This window comes from Neolamprologus brichardi, chromosome 9 (assembly GCF_056152115.1).
Source record: "Neolamprologus brichardi isolate AB-2024 chromosome 9, ASM5615211v1, whole genome shotgun sequence".
NCBI classification, from domain to species: Eukaryota; Metazoa; Chordata; class Actinopteri; order Cichliformes; family Cichlidae; genus Neolamprologus; species Neolamprologus brichardi.
The window spans coordinates 4340832-4359834 of NC_142112.1; the positions used below are offsets into that span (position 1 = coordinate 4340832).

Below are 19003 nucleotides of genomic sequence, written 5' to 3' on the forward strand. Positions count from 1 at the left end.
TTGGAGAAGATACTAACCCCAAGTTGCTCTCCGATGCATCCATCGGAGTATGAATGTTACTTAGAATGCACCTAGAAAAATGTGCTTGTGTAAATGCACAAGTTGTGTAAAGCGCTTTGAGTACTCAGATGAGTAGAAAAACGCTTTACTTCCATTTACCATTCAATTCAGCAGTTATCAAACATAATTATGAACCTTCATTTTCAAACAACAGCCATTAATATGAAGTCCAGCTGAAGCTAAAGATGTACTACTTGTGTGAGCGACAGTAACCATTTCCCTGTTGCAGCTGTTTATCTGTATCATCCAAAGCCAATGTTGTGTCGTGAGATAAGGTAGAAGGCTGGGGAAACTTTCTGTCAAACTTCATCACCATTTCCTCAGAGGAAACTGCTGTCTAAACCCCCTTGCGTGCACTGTGCAGCAACAGGAAACAGAACATTTTTGTGAACTCTATTTATAGGATTCATGTGATCGCGTCTATTAACTGTCATTAGACATACTTGATTCTGTGTTTTTTGTTTTGTGACAGCACCACATCACTAGAGCGTACCACCCAAAGATGTAAATGCATGCAGCAATGTCAGGGTGTGAATGCACAGCTGACGGGTGAAACTGAAGCATTCACACCTGGATGCCGTATATAAAAATAATGAATGGTCAGACCTCAAAAATAAAATCAGTAGCATCAGAAATACTGTAGCATCCTTAGCAACTGGAACCTGAAACTGAACTATTTATTTTGGTGTATCAAGGCCCAAAGAAATTGTTGTGTCCTGTTGTTTGTTTCAGATCCTTTATAAAATGACTAAAGAAAGGCCTGAATGAGTTGGTGTGCACATCAATGGAAGTTTACATTTAATTATAAAGAGTGTATCTCTGTGTGGAAGTGGTGGTGGGTGGGGATTTCACCGCTCTGCATTAAATTTTCTGGGCAAATAATTCAACAACACTGTGAAATTGGAAGTAGATGTGTAGTAAAGTCATATTGTTTAAAAGTTAATAGAGTCGAGACAAATGTTCAAATCTAGGCAATAATTCCAAATTGTAACAATTATCCTGGAAAACAAATGTTCTGTAACCATAAAAAGACATTTGTTTTTAAATAAGTGAAACTTTATTATATAATTGTTCGTAGCGTCTGCAAAGCAGTGAGAATTAAAACGAAGGAAAGATTTATTGTGAACACTTCCTTAAGGAACATCATATTCAGCACGTGCAAACTATACAAGTCATTTCTCAAATCTATTGATTAAGCTGTCTTGCTCGCTTGTGTTATTTGTAGGTTTCAAGTCCAATGGAAGAAATCAGCTGTCAGCCATTGTTACTTTTGGGGCTTGTGAGAGAATTTGTTGTGTCGTAATGGCCTTGTAACGTTCATCACCAGTTTAGCAAAAAAACCCCAAAAAACCCAAACTCCAAAAACACCTGAGGTGGGAGGCACTCACTGGTTTTCCATGGAATCACCCACTAACTCTCTAAATCAGAGAGCCTTACCACACTGCACTGCACAAACTTAATCATAGTGTGCTCTAGTGTTGTTAGTTGTGGATTTACCATAAATGATGCCGAGAGTAATAGTGTTTCATATATCAAAAGTCAGACTGACACTCAACCTTCATTCAAACCTTAATGAATAAGTGGTTTAAAAAAATCCCCACTTACCCTGCAGGTGGCCTTTTTCCTGCAAGCTTGAGTTATATCTCTGTGTGTGTGTGTTTTATTAATATGGTGAAGTTCAAGCAGCACGCACACTGGCTGTCGAGACATTCTGCACAGGGTGCAAAACTGCTTTTGACCACAAAAAGCTGTTGGTGCGGTACTTTCTCTTATTAGCAAACATTTGCAAGAGCTAGAAATGTTATTTTCACCCCTGAATTTTCTTTGTGTTAAACTAACATTACACACGTTGGTCAGCACTACAGGACACCAAGCTCCAACATTTTCAAAACTTATTGGAAAAAGTGGAAAAACATTCATGTGTTCCTGTGGACTACAAATACGAATAACGTGCTTTTTTTAAAGAATGACAATGTTGTCATGCCAAAGAAACCCGCGAATGTCGGCCTGCTCCACAGAGCTTTTTCAAAAAATGACCCCCCCAACACACACACAAACACACACACACACACACAAAAAAAATCCCCTATTGATTTCCTCTTTTTTCTCTGATATTTGCTGTCAGTGTATGTACTTTGGCTGTAAATCCACAACGAACTACTGTTAAACGTACTCTGATAAAGTTGGGACAAAGCAGTGCGATAAGTCTGTCTCTGCTTTACAACATCATTTCTTTTTCAGTTAGTGTAGGAAGTCCTCGTTTATATTCCATCCCAGCCTGCCACCGCTCTCACCACCAAAGATTTGGGTATGTAGGTGAAAGGTATCTTTTCTGTATGTGTCATATATGTCGTCAAGACTAATTTCTTTTTCCCTTTTCGCACAAAGTCGTAGCTTTCATGAATATAAGTGGGGCCTAACACTTACTTTATGTACCCATATCTAGAATTTGATTCAGCATACTGACTTTTGTACAAATGTAACAATGTTGCTAAAGTACCAACTATGCTACGGGAAACGTCAGCAAGTGAGTGCTGTAATCTGCCAACAATAGACAAGTGGTTGTAATATCATGAAGATATTCTACAGCAGTGAATTTTATTATTAGAAGTATTAAAACCGCTATTGCATACACTTAAGATTAAGTTGGGACGCAGCAGTGTGATAAGTCTGTTTCTACTTTGTAAACTTATTCCTAACATTTCTCATTCAGTGAGTGGTTAGTAAGGCTGCATGGCATATGTATTGCCTTACAGTATATTGATTTCATGCTCAACATGAGGAGCTGTCCTGGGACGCTGGGTGTGCAACTCAGGCTAGCAAGCTAGTAAATAGAACATCACACCCCACGTCACAAACTGAGCTGTCTCAGTGATTCTGTTTCAATGAGTCAATCATTCTGTCACGGTCTGGCTGGCAGACCGTGGGGATATGGGGGAATGAGGACCCAAAACGCATGGTTCTGCGATGCAAACAGTGCGTTTATTTACAGTGAAGGTAACAGATGCACAATAAATCCCTTTTGCTCCCTAGACTCCCGTGTGTGTTCCCCTCCGACGTCCGTGCTCGTGCTCCCGGCAGTCGTGTTTCTGCACACCCTGTGCGTGCTGCCCTTCTGGTCCCTCGTTCCACCTGCAGGACAATAACAGAAGCAGCCGTTAAACACTGAACCCGCGCGCACACACGATCCGCACTTCCTACTACTACACACACTGACTTGGCGTCTTAGCTTAATGATCCCGCGCCGGTGGGAGCGCCAACACTCTCCTAAGTAGCTCCCCCGACGAGCCCTGATCACCAACAGGTGAGTGGCAGGAACTTCAGGTGTGGCGAGTCCTCCTGCAGGGCCACACCCATCAGGCCTGCATGTGGCTGTCCTCCAGCCACACATGTACACACCCTGCCTCTACATATGAGTGGAACACCAAACACAGCATAGTGCAGAAAAACACACATCCCCAAATAACAACAACAACAACAATAATAATAATAATAATCCATCCTACTCACGGACCCCCGAGTCCTCCAGAGCCGGGTCCGTGACAGATTCGGAGTATTTTCACGCCGTCCCTAAGAATCAAAAGTCTTCTTTCTATGTTTGTAACACTCAGTGACAGACTGCAATAAAGCTGAATGAAAAACAGGCTGTACTTCGGTACGGTCCATCCCGAGTTCCATGTTATATTTTAAGGTGAAAACTCTGCAATACTAGACAGAAGCAGAATGTTAGGATGATGCAGCACGACCAGACTCAGGGAGGAGCAGTCGTGCTGTGTGAGTTAGGGGAAAGAGGCAGAATACGGGAGGTTTTCCCATAATAAGAGCATGAAGATACTATACATGAGCATTTTTTTATTGTTATATCTAGTTTTGTTGTAAATTATTTTTTAAAAGAGATGATTGAGGTCTGAGCCTGAGCCAATCCAGATGTATTTTATTCAATCAGGCTAAAAAATGAAGCAGATCTGGTGCTGTAGTCAGTTCTGACTATGATGATTTCTGTCTAAGAACTTCACTTAGTAGAGACACAGTCCTGCTACAGATAAGAGGGCTTGTTCAAGAAAAGAAGAAATGGTGCAAAACTAAAGACAAACATTACTGTGCAAAAATCTTGAGCCTCCATTATTTCAAGAAAATGTGAAATAGGTGCAGTGATTTATCGAGATATGAGGAAACTTTTGTGTAAATACTGTATGTAAGGAAAAAGTTTGTTAATAAAATTTATTTATAAAGAAAGCATCGTAGAGAAGCTAAGATTTCTCTGAAGATGAGGAGGGGTTCACTTACCTGCATAAAAGAGTGCATCAACAAACTGTAGAACAATTTGAGAGAAATCATCCACAATATAAAAGTTTGACGACTGTGAATATCTCACCAATTTCAGTTTATAATATCACCTGGGTGATAATTGTCTGCAGACATCTCTGTGTGCAAGAGCAGAAATCAGAGTTAGATGCTTTTGTTCTTCGGGCTCTCGGTGCAAAAAAAGGTTTTTAAAAGGTGTGATTATGTCATGGAAATTACTGTGAAGTCTCAAGAACATCTCCACAAACCACTGTCTGCAAAGACTGCTCACTGTGCTGTCCACAAATGATGAAGAAGAAACCCTATGTGAACATGATCCACGATCGTTCTGTTTAGAAAACATGGAACACAGACGAATGTATTTGATTTTATTTATATTTTATTTATATTTTTGACTAAATACTAAAAAACCACAGTGTGTGAAATCTGTGGGTGGCAGGGATGGGGAATTTAGTCTGAGCACTTAAACAAAACTGACAAAGTTTATAATCAACCACAACCTGTCACACGTGGCTTCAAGCAGACAAGTAGGCGTGAAATAATATTGCAGTATCCACAGCGTTGGGGGAGTAACAGAGTACATGTACCGCCGTTACGTATTTGAGATAAAAAATAGGAGTGACTGTATTCTGTTACCGTTGCCTTTTAAAAAGTTGGTATCCAGAATACAGTTACATAGTTGAAATAAAGGGATTACACAGCGGCCTTTTCCTGTTTCATATGTTCGGCTATGCCCTCTCTCTATATATTTCCCCCTGCGTGGAAACCCAAACAAAACACACATTAAGAGGCTCTAATGCCTGCGTCTCAATCTGCAATGTAATGAAATACTTACACAATATATTTTGGGGCATGTAATCTGTAATCTGTAGTGGAATACATTTTAAAAGTAACCTTCCCAACACTGAGTATCCACCATGAGTGTATGCTCCATGTTGCTTTCACACTGAGTCTAAGCAGCTGTCCAGTATGTGTGCATGCCGTAGGCATTCACATAAATAGTGTGTAATGGTGTGAATGCCGTCACACTATTGAGTTCCTGTTTCTCTTTAATATTTGTTCTTCTACCTTATTACTCTAGTTGCTCCGTTTCTTTGCTGTTTAACTACTCTCACAGTTTTTATGAGACTCTCACCATTCAGATTCTGCTCTTTCTGCTAATGCCAGTTATCTTTGGTGCTCATAACTTTTATACTTTTTGAAATACACGTGTGATCGCCGGTTTAGCTCGCCAGCGTGAGCTGTGTTTTAGCTCACTAAGATGAGCAGGCGTCCTGAGAGTGGATGGCCCGGCGTCCGAATCTTCCTCACGGCAACATTTTTTCAGCAGACAGTTCTGCTTCTTCAGCTGGTTTTGGAAATCAGTTTCTGCTACACGGCATTCACACTGAATTTTTGCATGAAAATGCAACTTTTTCTGGTTTATATTATTAGATGCTCCGTTCCTTGGCCTTTAACCCTTTAAAACCGGTCAGAGCGGGCACGCTCCGTTTTGCGTAACTATTTTTTAATCCCGGTAGCTCTGCAACCACGTGAACTAGCGCAATATTTTTTTTTGCATATGAAACCGGAGGAGTTGTACTTACATCTTATGCCATCAGCTTGTCCTCGGTCACAGTTTCCTTCCACATATAGCTTTGCAAAAACTGCATAAAAAGCGCTTGCAGCAACAAAAACATAATATTCCAGTCCATCAGCACGAACTATTGCATGTCCGCCATGACCTGCCCGAAACTGGAAGTGACGTCATTTTCGCAGAAATTTAGTTTTTTTACCATCAGGGCCTCATGAGCCTATACTGGTGTTTTTAAAAGTTATGTTTGACTTTATGACTTTCTGTGTCATTTCTGGGATGCTTAGGACTCATATTGCACTGCTGGAAATAGTTTATTTTGATGCATATGCTGCTTTTTTGCAAATTTGCATTATAATATTTATTTTCGTTTTTCCTGCAGTGTATAAAAATTGGTGTATTTCAAAAATAAAACTATGAAGACACTCAAAATAAATTTCCTGTGGTGGGAAACTATTTTGTGCAACTTTTTTGTATTTACAGTTTTGAGGGATAAGCCTCTTAAATTTCTCTAACTAGAAATATATGTTAAAAAAAAAAAAAAACGATTTTCAATTTTTTTGTAGTTTATTGCACTTTTTTGCAATTTATGTAATTACTATGCACTTAATGCAGACATATTATTAAAATCTAGGCTGTAATGGTTGTATTGATGTATAGCAACTTGAAATGCTCCCAAAAATGGCTCCACAGCATGTAAAAATATAATATAAGCTCTGGCGGACTTGGTTGTATGGTAGGTCTTAAAGGGTTAACTACTCCCACAGTTTTTGTGCTATTTTCACCGTTCAAATTTTAAAATACTCTGCCATTTCTGCTCTTGCAACCTTTATCTTTCGGTGTTCATTACTTTTATACATTTTAAAATATTAAGCTTTTTTTTCCATATTTTTGTCCCATTGAAATGAATTGGACCACACTACAAGTGTGGCCGCCAGTTTAGCCAGTTTGCTTGAGCAAAACTCACTGATATGAGCAGGCGTTCTGAGAGCGGGAGGCGAGTTCGAATTTTACCCATAGCAAAAAATTTGTCAGCAGACAAGTTCAGCTTCTTCTGCTTGCTGGTTTAGCTCACGCAAGATGAGCAGGTGCTCTAATAGCGGCCAGCGTGGGATCCCACCTGTGACCCTTCAGGTTTTTCCTCCTTTTAGCAGATAGTTCTGCTTCTTCAGCTGTTTTCGGAAGACAATTTCCATTACACGGCTTTCACCTGGCCTTTTCAGAAGAAACACAACTTTTTCTAGTTTGCTTCTATTGTTGAATGAATATTCTGGTGACAGTGTGCAATTTTGGGAAGCATGGTCACATGGTGGTTAGCACTGTTGCCTCACAGCAAGAAGGTATTGGATCCACTGGGATCTTTCTGTGTGGAGTTTACGCTGCTCCTGTTTGCATTGGTTCTCTTTGGGAAGTCATGCACACAGGTAAACTGGTGATTCTACGTTACCTGTAGGTGTGAATGTTAGTGTGAATAGTTGTTTGTTTGTTGCCCTACAAACACTGGCAACCTTTCTAGGGTATACTCTGCCTTTCGCCCTGTGGTAGCTCAGATAGGCTCCAGCACCCCTGTAACCCTGAATTGGATAAACAGAAGAGAATGAATGGATGGACACTGTGCAGTTTGTCTTCACCTACAAGTCTACAACCTCAGCCACAGGTGGTAGACAGAATATTTACTTTTTAAATGAAGGATTTTTTCAATTTTGTACCAACTGTATTTTATTGGGTCAGTTTGGGATGAAATTAAATTAATCAAAAATCAAAAATCAAAGCTTTTTTTTTTCTAAGAATTTACTCCTACAGTAAAGAGTAGATCCTTTTAAATATCAAATTTAATCATAAATATCTGAAACTTGAAGAGAGCTTAAATGAAAAACTAAAGGAGCATAGAGTACAAGGTGCTTATGAACAGGTTTTCTTGAATTAAATTATTCCTTGTCTTGACAAAGCACAAATTTACTGTGTGAGTTTGAATCAGTCTGACAGGATGTGCCATAATAAAAAATAAGCTCAGTTTCCTCCATGCTCAGGGCAAGTGGCAGCTTGCAGTGTTGTAAAATGAAGCCAGTGCACAAATAAAAAAAGGTCATTTCCTGTATTGGTCACTTGGTCACAACTGTGGCCAATAATGCGGTGAGTTAATCTCTTAGACCTACATGTTTAAAAAGCTTCCAGGACTGAGTAACTTAGTAACGCAGGCATGTTTACTGAAAGCTGCCACCTTTATGAGAATTGTAGACTGGAGTTAGGGGCATACATACTTTGATTAACAGGTGTCAATATGGGCTTAACTCCCCTAATTAGTGCTGATCTCTCCAACTGTTTGTGATATTTTAATAAAAAATAATAATATGTCCTACTGTGTGGTACAAAATTGGTTAGGTGATCTCTAAGAGCACTTAGAGATCACTTCTTATCCAATATGTTGGATAAATAATGTTACAGGTCTCTGTGCAGCTGCTGTCAAAGACAGCACGAGCAACAGGAAATGATGTCAGAATGATTGGGGTACAAACGAGGGGCCGACCAGTGTCACAAAACACAATCATTTTAAAGACTTCTTTAAATGTTTCGCGTTTTGTTGGACTTCTTTTTGTGAATATTACTTCCACTGATCTATCACAGCTTTAAATATACTTTATATATGCTCATAATTCATGTGCTATTTTGACAGCTTACTCTAAATACATGTGACGCATGACAGCTGCAGTCATTTTAAAATTACACACAGTGCTGCCGACTAAAAGTCAAAGCTGCAAAGTGTTAGTCAAAGACTTTCAGTTCAACAGAGACACTTGTAGTATAACACTGTCTTCTTCTCCTCCATAGGACATGCAACGCACTTGTGGTTAATGGGTGATTGAAAAAAACAAACAAAAAACAAATTGAACTCTGACGTAGATGAACCCGTACATGAGTTTCCGTACATGAGGGCAATTAGATGCTTTGAAATCCTGGAAAAAACTATTGTAGACCTTTGAGACTTTCTAAGAAAAACTTGGTCCTGGTAAAGAAAAAAGTTAGTCACAAAGAGCCGGAGATTTTAGTTGAAATGATACTACCAGCTCAGCATTTCCCGTGGTTGTTGTTCTGTGGTTGTTGTGGGAAGTTTGCGACAAATATGTGAGAAGCACCTGCAGACACACACTGCATACCAACAGCTACGCACCTATTATGTATACTAATATATATGTAGATAGATAGATAGATCTATATCTATCTATATATGTCCACCCAAACCATCTCTGTGCAGATTTATAGCTGGTTTATTGAAGTAAAGCACAGATGGGACTAATTTTGGTGCAGACGAAACCTGACTATAATGAGATTGAGTGCAATTAGCAGACAGTAGGATATGAAAAAGACTGTGTAAAACACTCGTTATCGCTGAATGAACACGTGATTTTCATGTTTCAGGTCTGTTATTAGCTGTGCACATGTCCCTTCACAGTCTGTTTCCATTTTGTCACATGTTGTTCTTCCGCAGTGCAAACCTTTGCAAACCAAAGTATTTCTAAAATTATAACGTTTCCATTTCATGCAAAAAGAAAATGTGGTGGATAAAAATAAACCACAAACCACTTCAGGAAAATAACAAAAAAAACAACAGGTGGGGGTGGGTTGATGGGGGTTACTCAGCTGCACCTGACTTAACTTGCTGTCATTCACATATCCTGACATCACGGTTTATTGAAAGATGACATTTTTATTTTGCTCACTTTTCACTTACTGTTTGATCAGATTTAGGCACAGAAAATTACACAAGAAAAAGTTTGATTGAACATATATGTCTGCAAGGATCCACATGTTGGGAAACAGACCAGTGAAGCTTGGGTTGGAGTTCACTCCAGAACACATCATCATCCACGAGAGAGTGACACCTCAGATAGAAGTTTGCGTGATTGTGGTCGCTACCCCGTGGTCCTAATCTTATATATTTGTGATCTGCAAGAGGTAAAGGACAGTGTGCGCTTTGACATTACGTTTATTTGTTTTTCTTTTCCCAAATAAATGCTTATAGGGGAGCAATTTGTGTAAGATACAGCTGTGGTGGCCTTTATTTATAGAAGGGATTGGTATTCATATATAGAAGCATAACGAACCCAGGCCCAGTCTCATTGTCGCAGTCTAGCTTTGACCATAGCTACGTGTAGGGATGGGTACCGGTATCCGGTGCCATGATGGCAGGCGGGTCCAGGTACGTACGTTCTTTTAGAGCAGAGCTACAGATTAAAAACGCACAAGGTGAAGTGGTCAAAGTCTGGCTGTACTTCACAGCAAAAGATGCAAACTCAGCAGCTGCAACAAGTGCTTTAAGCTGATACTGTGATACTGTCAAAGGAGGTAACACCTCAAATCTGATGAAACACCTGGCGACGCATAGCATTTTTTTAAAAGCCGAGAAATGCGCCGTATTTGATAGCTTGCTGCGAGACCTCACACTGAGCACATCTACTGCGGGTGTGGTGCCTGTTATCGACCCGGAGTTAGCAACATCCCCCAAAAACCCGAAGAGGAGAGTCCTGGCCCCTAGCCCTGCCAGTGTAGCAGAAATGATGAGGATGATGATGCAGCAGCAGCCGTTCTTCTCTGCGTGAGTAGCTTAATGTTGTTCGTGTGTAATTTACGTTGAGTAAGCTAACCACGTTATTACATTAATGCATGTAAGGTGAACTAGCAAACACCATCATAGCTACATGCAGCTGTCTTCTTGTTTGATGGCAGATACTCCCTTCACCCTGGACAAAAAGGCTAAAATGACCAAAGAAAAAGTGGAAAACAGTTAAACATGAGAGGTTTTTGGACCAAGTTTGTGTTTTTTCCCTTGTTTAAGCTGCTTCCAGCCAAGAGTGATACCATATATGCCCCATAGCTGCAGAAAAGGCTAACATTGTTATCTTTTTACAAAAAAACAGCTGAACATGAGAGGTTTTTGGACCAATTTTGTGTTCTCCATTCTTTAAGCACCGGTTTGAGCACCGTTTAAGCACCGGCACCTTTTCAAAAGTACCGGTTTGGTACTGGTATCGGATAAAACCTAAACGATACCCATCCCTAGCTACGTGGGACCAGGGTTACAATTAATCGTACTTTACTCCAAGGTTCCTGAAGCAAAATGACATCACCAGTGCAGCTCACATGCATTGTGTTATTGCAGTGCAGCTTTTAGTCTAAACACAGGAGAAGTGCTAACAATGGGAATTGTTCCAAAGTACGGGAGCTTCTTGAACACACATTAGCAGAGTCTCATTAGAACACTGCTCTGCTCTCAAAGCCACAACCTTGTGTGGGTCACCAGTTGTATATCAAACAAGCTTGATCATTTTGCCACCTCATGACCCGATCCTTTGAAGTTTCTCAGTCACTGCTGTGGCTTTCATGTCACGTCATAAACAGAGCACCCTGCTTTGCTGCTTTGAGCACAATTGACAACAGCTCCTCCCTGAAGGCAGAGGATGTAACTTCCTCTGGTGTTGGTAACTTAAACACAGATAACCAAAATCTATCATCAGAGTCGGACAGCAGCAGAAGAAATAGGACAGACAGTAAGTCAGTTCATGCTTACATTTGCTTTCATTCCTCAGGCTTCCTGTCTTTTTATTTTTAAAGCTTCACCTTCTTGTATCATTCCAAATAGTGTCAACCCTATAATGCCCTCTGTATCATATTTGGTACACGAGTTTCTGAGACTCTCATCAAATTGTTTCAAAATGTTACGGACAAAACTTTGTTAACAGCAATGTTAAATAAAAGTTGCAAAACCCCCCCAATGTCTCACATGCGATACAAAAAATATATAATAAAAATATATCATACATAACACGATCTAGCGAGAATAAGTTTGTGGATTTTGTTATAAAGGTTAATAAACATCTCAGTTCCAAAAAAATCAGGATTTTCTGGCTTTTTTTTCAAGGGTTAAGACTTTTTCTAATTTTCACGTCATTTTGGCTGAATGTATTGTAAACGGTGTTTTCTTACATTTCTGTTTGTCACAGACTTTCCTTCAAGCATTTGACACAAAGATGGAAAATACGACTGACTCTGGATATGACTACAGCCAATACATAGAAGTTGAACAATGCACCAGGGACAATGACAACAAACTGGGGGCGCTGCTGTCCATCCTTTACTACTTCATGTTTGCCTTCAGTGTCATTTGCAACGGGATAGTCCTCGTCATCATCCGTCGGTAAGTTAGTTTAACAAAGCTGGATTATTTTGTTCTCTGCAGTGTTGGCATTAAATAAAAGATGGAAATTTCTAATGATTTAACTCTTGAGACTTGTGACGGGTCGGTCCCCCTCTCTCAACCTGCACAGACAGCTGAGAACTGTCCACCCATCAGTGCAATGGGACGATAAAACACAGTCAGTTAATCAGTCAGTAATGAAGGTGCCAGTGTGTCTACTGCAACCGTTGCTGCTGCTTTTGCTGCAGTATCTACAGCATCATGCATACACCACCACGACCACCTAAACCAACCCAGAGCTCTATGAGACTCTGTGAGAACTCAGTGAATGAAGACCCGCCAATGATTGCACTTGATATCCAAGCGTTTTCAGTTGTGGATGATAAAGGATTCAGGAAGTTTATTCGTGCACTGAATTCTATTTTATATTGTTGTTGATAATAAATTAATTCAAGCAACAAAACAACTTATTGAGTCGCTTGGGAGCCGAAAGAGCTGGCTCTTTTTAGCGAGAGAGCCGGTTCTCTAAAACAGCGGTCTCCAACCTTTTTTGCGCCACGGACCGGTTTATGCCCGACAATATTTTCACGGACCGGCCTTTAAGGTGTCGCGGATAAATACAACAAAATAAAACTAGTTAACCGAGTTAACGATAAAAACGATAACAAAATAACGCTGAAAACCGATAAAAACCCTGAAAACTATACATTTCACACCTGAACCTCAACTCTCGCGGCCCGGTACCAAACGACTCACGGACCGGTACCGGTACTGTATTAGAGTACAGCCACATTCAGCCTTTTCTTATTACACGAGTCCTGTAGAGCGAGTTCATGAAAACAACAATGTAAAAATATGACAAGTCTGTGATGGTTATGCTTCAGCGCAAGTTAAAAGTGGCTTATTGCACCATTTCATGAAAGTTATAGGTGTGAAAATAAAATGAACCCAGTGGTGATATCGAATCTGTACTACAGTAAAACTCGTTCAACATCAGCTTAATTAATCAGTCCTGAATCTGTGAACACGTTCATATGAAAGGTGGGACATTCTGACTAATTAGGTACATAAATAGATCTAGCAGTGTAACTGATTTTAAGACGGTAAGATAAGAGACTCACTGTGTTAAAACAGCCAAACCAAAGCAAAATAAATAACTGTCTTAATAAATACAATAACACTGTACAAAACATCTTGGAAAGTGAAAGATTTACACTAAAAAGGAGCTGACTTAAACGTAAAATACAAAATAGAGCTCCAAGTAAATCAAAGCCTAAATACAATGTTAAACAAGAATGCAGGTATTTGCTGTACGAGGCTTTAAAGGCAAAGCGGCAGCTATTTGTGTGAGTGGAAAAGTATTTAAATGTATCTGAAGCGAGAAATTCAATTCAATTTTATTTATATAGCGCCAAATCACAACAAAAGTCGCCTCAAGGCGCTTCATGATACAAAGAAAAACCCAACAATCATATGACCCCCTATGAGCAGCACTTTGGTGACAGTGGGAAGGAAAAACTCCCTTTTAACAGGAAGAAACCTCCAGCAGAACCAGGGTCAGGGAGGGGCGGCCATCTGCTGTGATTGGTTGGGGTGAGAGAAGGAAGACAGGATAAAAGAAAGAAAAGAAAGGAAAGACTAGTTAATAAGCCTATTAACTACTAACCAGTATTAACCAGTATTACAGTTCTATCACTATAAGGCCATAGTGCCAAATAACCATTGCTTATTTCATTGAGTTAACATTTGATTGTGTACGTAAGAATGTTTTGGCATCGTTGAGCTCAGCTGCAGCCTGAGTGGTGGTTAACATTTGGACAGCAAAAACTAATGAATGTAAAACCAAAACTCAAAGACGCAGACTATTTGCAAATCTCAAATTAGGTCAACAAACACCTGCAGACCAAACGTGTTCAACACCAGTAAACAGCAAACTGCCTTTGTAACACTGAAACCTCAAGATGAACTCTAAAATGATTTCACCTACCTGCTTTGTCGTAGAGGCTTACAGTGGAATCCAACAACAGCAACCAAACCAAATATATTAACCAATCAAATTAAGCGGTCATAATTTTAATAGCTTTAAAGATTTGTGATAAGTGTGCCTTGCTCTTCTTTTAAATTTATGTTTTCAGTCAAAATCAGTAAAACTAAGAGTATTAGCCAACCTTTAGCTCTGTCGGCATGTATTTGGTGTCGTATTGTTTCCATACGTTTCAGCAGTGTCACCTTTATTTATGTTCAGAGTTTTAATAATTTTTTGCCAAGATCTTTTGTTGGTGATGATGCACCTTTGACTACACGGTGGACCATCCATGCATGACAACAACATCTCATGAAACACTTCTTCAGATCCATCCATCTGCTGATCCTTATCAGGGATAATGGATGATGACGTTGTTGGAATATATCAGGGGAGGAAAAAGATTCAGTGATGGAAAACCTGATCTTTCCATATATTCAGTTAGTCAGCTCACCTGTGTGTATGCATCCACATGTCAACACATCTCATTTTGTTGTGTTTTCATGAGAAACAATGATCATTTAGATTCTTATCTCTTCAGAATATGCTGATCTCATTTTTGTTCGTCGATGAAAGTGGCATCATAGTTTTTACTTAGTTATCGTTTTGTTTTCATCAGAAAAAAAAGGTTGTTGACAAAAATGATCAATGAAACTAACGCTGGTGCAGCAGCTTGACAAAACCTCAAACCCAGTCAGAGATAAGGGCATCATGATGGTGGTTGAGCTGGGCTGGCTTTACTCTAAGCTGAGTTTCCTGCTTCAGGCTCTGTGCAAATGCACGTAGGAAGGGGGATTTCAAACCATCCCACTTACTCCAGTCAGTGACAATTTCTGAAGCTGAAGAAAAATACGTTTTATTAATAAAAATAAAATTAATAAAGAACATAATAGCCTTAAAGTGCAGCATTGTTTCTATAATGCAAAATATTGCACCTGAATAGAGTTAATCATCTTTGTGATGCTGTTTATTTCCAGCATGATTGTTGCACATCGCAGCTCTGAAACTTTAAACTAGATACATTAAAGTATACTGTCCCATAGCCTAATTAAGATCATGTGAAAAACCCCTTTAGTGTGTTTACTGTGTTCTACTAGCTGCAGTTCCAGCACCATTACATAAGACGTAGCAACAGATTACAATCAAGTATAAAAAACATTTATATAGTTTCTGCATACCAACTTCTTGGTTCTTGCTTCACTTTTTCAGCGCGCTCACTCCCTGTTAGCTTGTTATATGTTGCAGCATGTTTAGTCTCGTAGTGTCTCCTAATGTTGAAATCCTTAAACAAGGCAACAGTCTCTTTAAAAATCAGACAAACACAACTGCCTCGAGTTTCAGTAAAAAAATGCTGCAATTCCCACCGCTCCTGAAAGCGGTGGCCCTCACTGTCAACAGTCGCCATGGCAGAAATGAGCAGAGAAGGGCGGGCTCGCAGCACAGGTGCATGTAGCTGAAAAATGTGCTGCCACCATGTGGTGAAAAAAGGAATTGCGTTTTTAAAGTCATGAATTATTTATTCGGACTAAGGAAGTGAGCCATAAATAATACATAATTAGACTGAAGCTGCGGGCCACGTGAAATCTGACTGTGGGCCGGACTTTGGACATACCTGTTCTAACTGCTTTAGACAATCTGTCACCCTCTTATTGTAACCACTTCCTGGGTCTCATTTCATTGGCTCATAAGTATCTTTGCCACTGAGCAGTGATAACTGATACTCTTTCTGGTTTAGCAAAACTGTGCACCTACTCTTGTCTGCCTGAAGGATGATAATGTTGGTGTCATTACTAAGTGATATAAGTGCCAAGCAAGGGATAGTACTGTAAACAGCTCAGGCACAGAATTCCACAAAGAAGCCTCTGATAGACAGTGGTGATGGTTGCCTAACACTGAAATAAAAGCTGTGTCCAGATTCAGGGGCCGCATCCTTTGGAGGCTGCATTTGGAGACCGATTACGTCACAGCCAGGCGACAAAGGCTGTCCAAATTGGAAGAATCCTCCAAATGCGTCCTTCATTTTGATGGATGGGTCGGGTGTATCCTCCAACAATGGCAGCAACTTAGTTTTAATATTACTCTTATTACTCTGTTCAATACTTGCGTTAAATTATTATTGATAGTATTTTTATAATAAAATAAATATATTTTAAAAGTGCCAATGGTGGAGGAGCATGGCGAAAGAGTTTGAAATATTACTCTTTCTGGGTCACAAAATAAACTTTCAAGATATTTTCTTGCTGAGGGTAGATCTGTGGACTCTCTAACATGCTTGTCAGCAGCTTAGAAGGCGCTGTCCTACCAAGAAGTCAATGTACTTTCCACTAATTGTATTTGTGCATTCCAAAATATTATTTTATACTTTAATATCTTTGCTCAGACTCCATGGTAATGATGACATCCAGAAATGCCACTGATTTTAAAGATGTGCTGATTTGCTTCACTGAAGGTTCCACTGATCTCCGTTACCTGGAAAGCACCTGAGGTTAGATTGTTTCATGATGACTCACCTGTGAATCTTTTTATGTTGACTGCTTTCTAGGTTTGAACAGCTGACCACTGTGACCAACATCTTGCTGCTGAACCTCGTGATGTCCTCCCTGATCTTCATGATCAGCCTTCCTTTCATGGCAGTCTACATGCAGCTCTCTAACTGGATCTTTGGCGAAGTTATGTGCAAGATTGTTAGTACTGTCTACTATCTGGGTTTTTACAGCTCTGTACTCTTTCTAGCCCTTCTGACCTTTGATCGGTACCTTGCAATTCTGTACCCGTTGAATGACTCACAAGTGAGAAATCGAAAGTATGCAGGAATCTCCTGCACTGTTGTGTGGCTAGTCAGTGGGTTAGCATGTATCAGACCAATGATTATCTATAGTAGTTTCTTTTCTAGTATTGACAACAAAACTTTTTGTGAGGAGTACCCCCGAAACCTTACCTATGTCGATATGGACAAGCTGAGAAAATCTGGGTTTTACCTTCAGCTTAGTGTTTTCTTGATTTTCCCACTGATTGTTATTCTCTACTGCTACAGTAGGATTGCAATCACTGTTATGTCATCCAGGATTGCAAGCAAATTCAAGACAGTCAGGCTCATCTTCATCATTGTGCTGTTGTTTTTCATGTGCTGGACTCCTTTCAACGTTGTACACTTGATGAACATGAACAATGAAGATGTGAGTGATTGCGATGACGAACAGAAACTGGGTTATGCACTTCAAATTACTCGCACCATTGCCTACTTTTACTTTTGTATCAGTCCTGTATTCTATACTTTTGTTGGGAAGAAATTCCAGAACCACTTCAGGCATCTGCTGGTGAAACACTTCCCAAAGTTAAAGAGGCATATGTCTGTTAGTCAAAACAGCAGAAGCTACATGAACACCAAAACGACACCAAATGATAACAGGGATATTTAGCGAACCAGCTTACGGCCATACCACCTCGACCACTACCGATCTCGTCTGATTTCGCAAGCTAAGCAAGGTTGGGCTTGGTTAGTGCTTGGATGGGAGACTGCCTGGGAATAACAGGTGTTGTAAGCCCGGGCAGCACGGTGGTTAGCACTGTTGCCGCACGGCAAGAAGATCCCGAGTTCAGTTCCACCAGGATCCTTCCGTGTGGAGTTTGCATGTTCTCCCCGGGTACTCCCGCTTCCACCACAGTCCAGAGACATGCAATTAGTGGGGATAGGTTAATTGGAAGCACTAAATTGCCCATAGGTGTGAATGTGAGTGCAATTGGTTGTGTCCTGTCTCTGTGTTAGCTCTGCGACCTGTCCAGGGTGTACCCTGCCTCTCGCCCTACGACAGCTGGGATAGGCTCCAGCGCCCCCGTGACCCTGAGAAGGATAAGCAGAAGTGAATGGATGAATGAGCAAGTCATGGTTTTACAACCAACTGAAGGAAGGGATGAGTTCATCAAGAGTGAAACTTTCAGTTTCCAGGAACTAGCGTCTAGGACTCAAATAAACTTCTATATCTTCATTATTCAAAGTCCTTAAACCAAAAATCTAATTGCAGAAGTTTTTGAAATTTTATTTCATGTAGCTCCTGGTGTACAAATGGCCTGCTATCAACCACAAACCTAGTTTGCCACCAAGTTATGTAACAAATGATATTGTCCCTAAGGAAAATATTTGTTCTCTGTATATTCTGTACATAGCCTTATGAAAGCTGGTATATAAGCTTTAAAAGGTTTAGTTTTGTTTTATTCTGACCATGGCTGCCCTCTTATGGTCAGAGTTCAGCTCCATCACTGATGAGGCTGAGAAACCTTAGTTTGGAGAACTATATATACTGAATTTATATTTAAGAGCAACATATTGACAGATCTTTACTTGTTACAGAAAAAAACTTTGCAAGAGTGCATTCAGGAAGTAAAATGTAAGTAGGAATGAACATATGAACACATGACTGTAGAATAAGAGATGATCCAAAAATCTGTTACATTTTAAAAAAGTAATCTATAGATTTAGATATCATTCACTCTTTCATTTTCTATCAAATATATTGGTACAAAAGTGGGTGCCCTTATTGAACCTCACAATAGTTTTAAATAATGAGGTAAGTTACGTAGAAATAACCTATTCGAGGTCAGCGTTCAGACTGATCCAAACACACTGATTCTGGTTTTTCTCTACACCGGGCTATTTGATGTTTTTGATTTGGTCATCTCAGGAGCAACGCTCTCGCGGAGGCTCCACCCATCTGGTGGTTTTTGTTGTTGTTACTTTCATGTCAAGAGAAAGCCAATCAGTGTGTATAAAATGATTCATTTTTGTCAATTCATTCAGTTTTTTTAAAGTAGCCCAAATTTAGAACGAAAGGAAACAGATTGTAGTTAGAAA

At 39.9% G+C, this 19003-nt stretch overlaps 1 pseudogene; it reads left to right on the plus strand.

Annotated features, from left to right (window-relative positions):
• The first annotated feature begins 17580 nt into the window (after window positions 1-17580).
• On the plus strand, window positions 17581-17699 carry LOC118454920 (5S ribosomal RNA; annotated as a pseudogene).
• Window positions 17700-19003: the final 1304 nt, after the last annotated feature.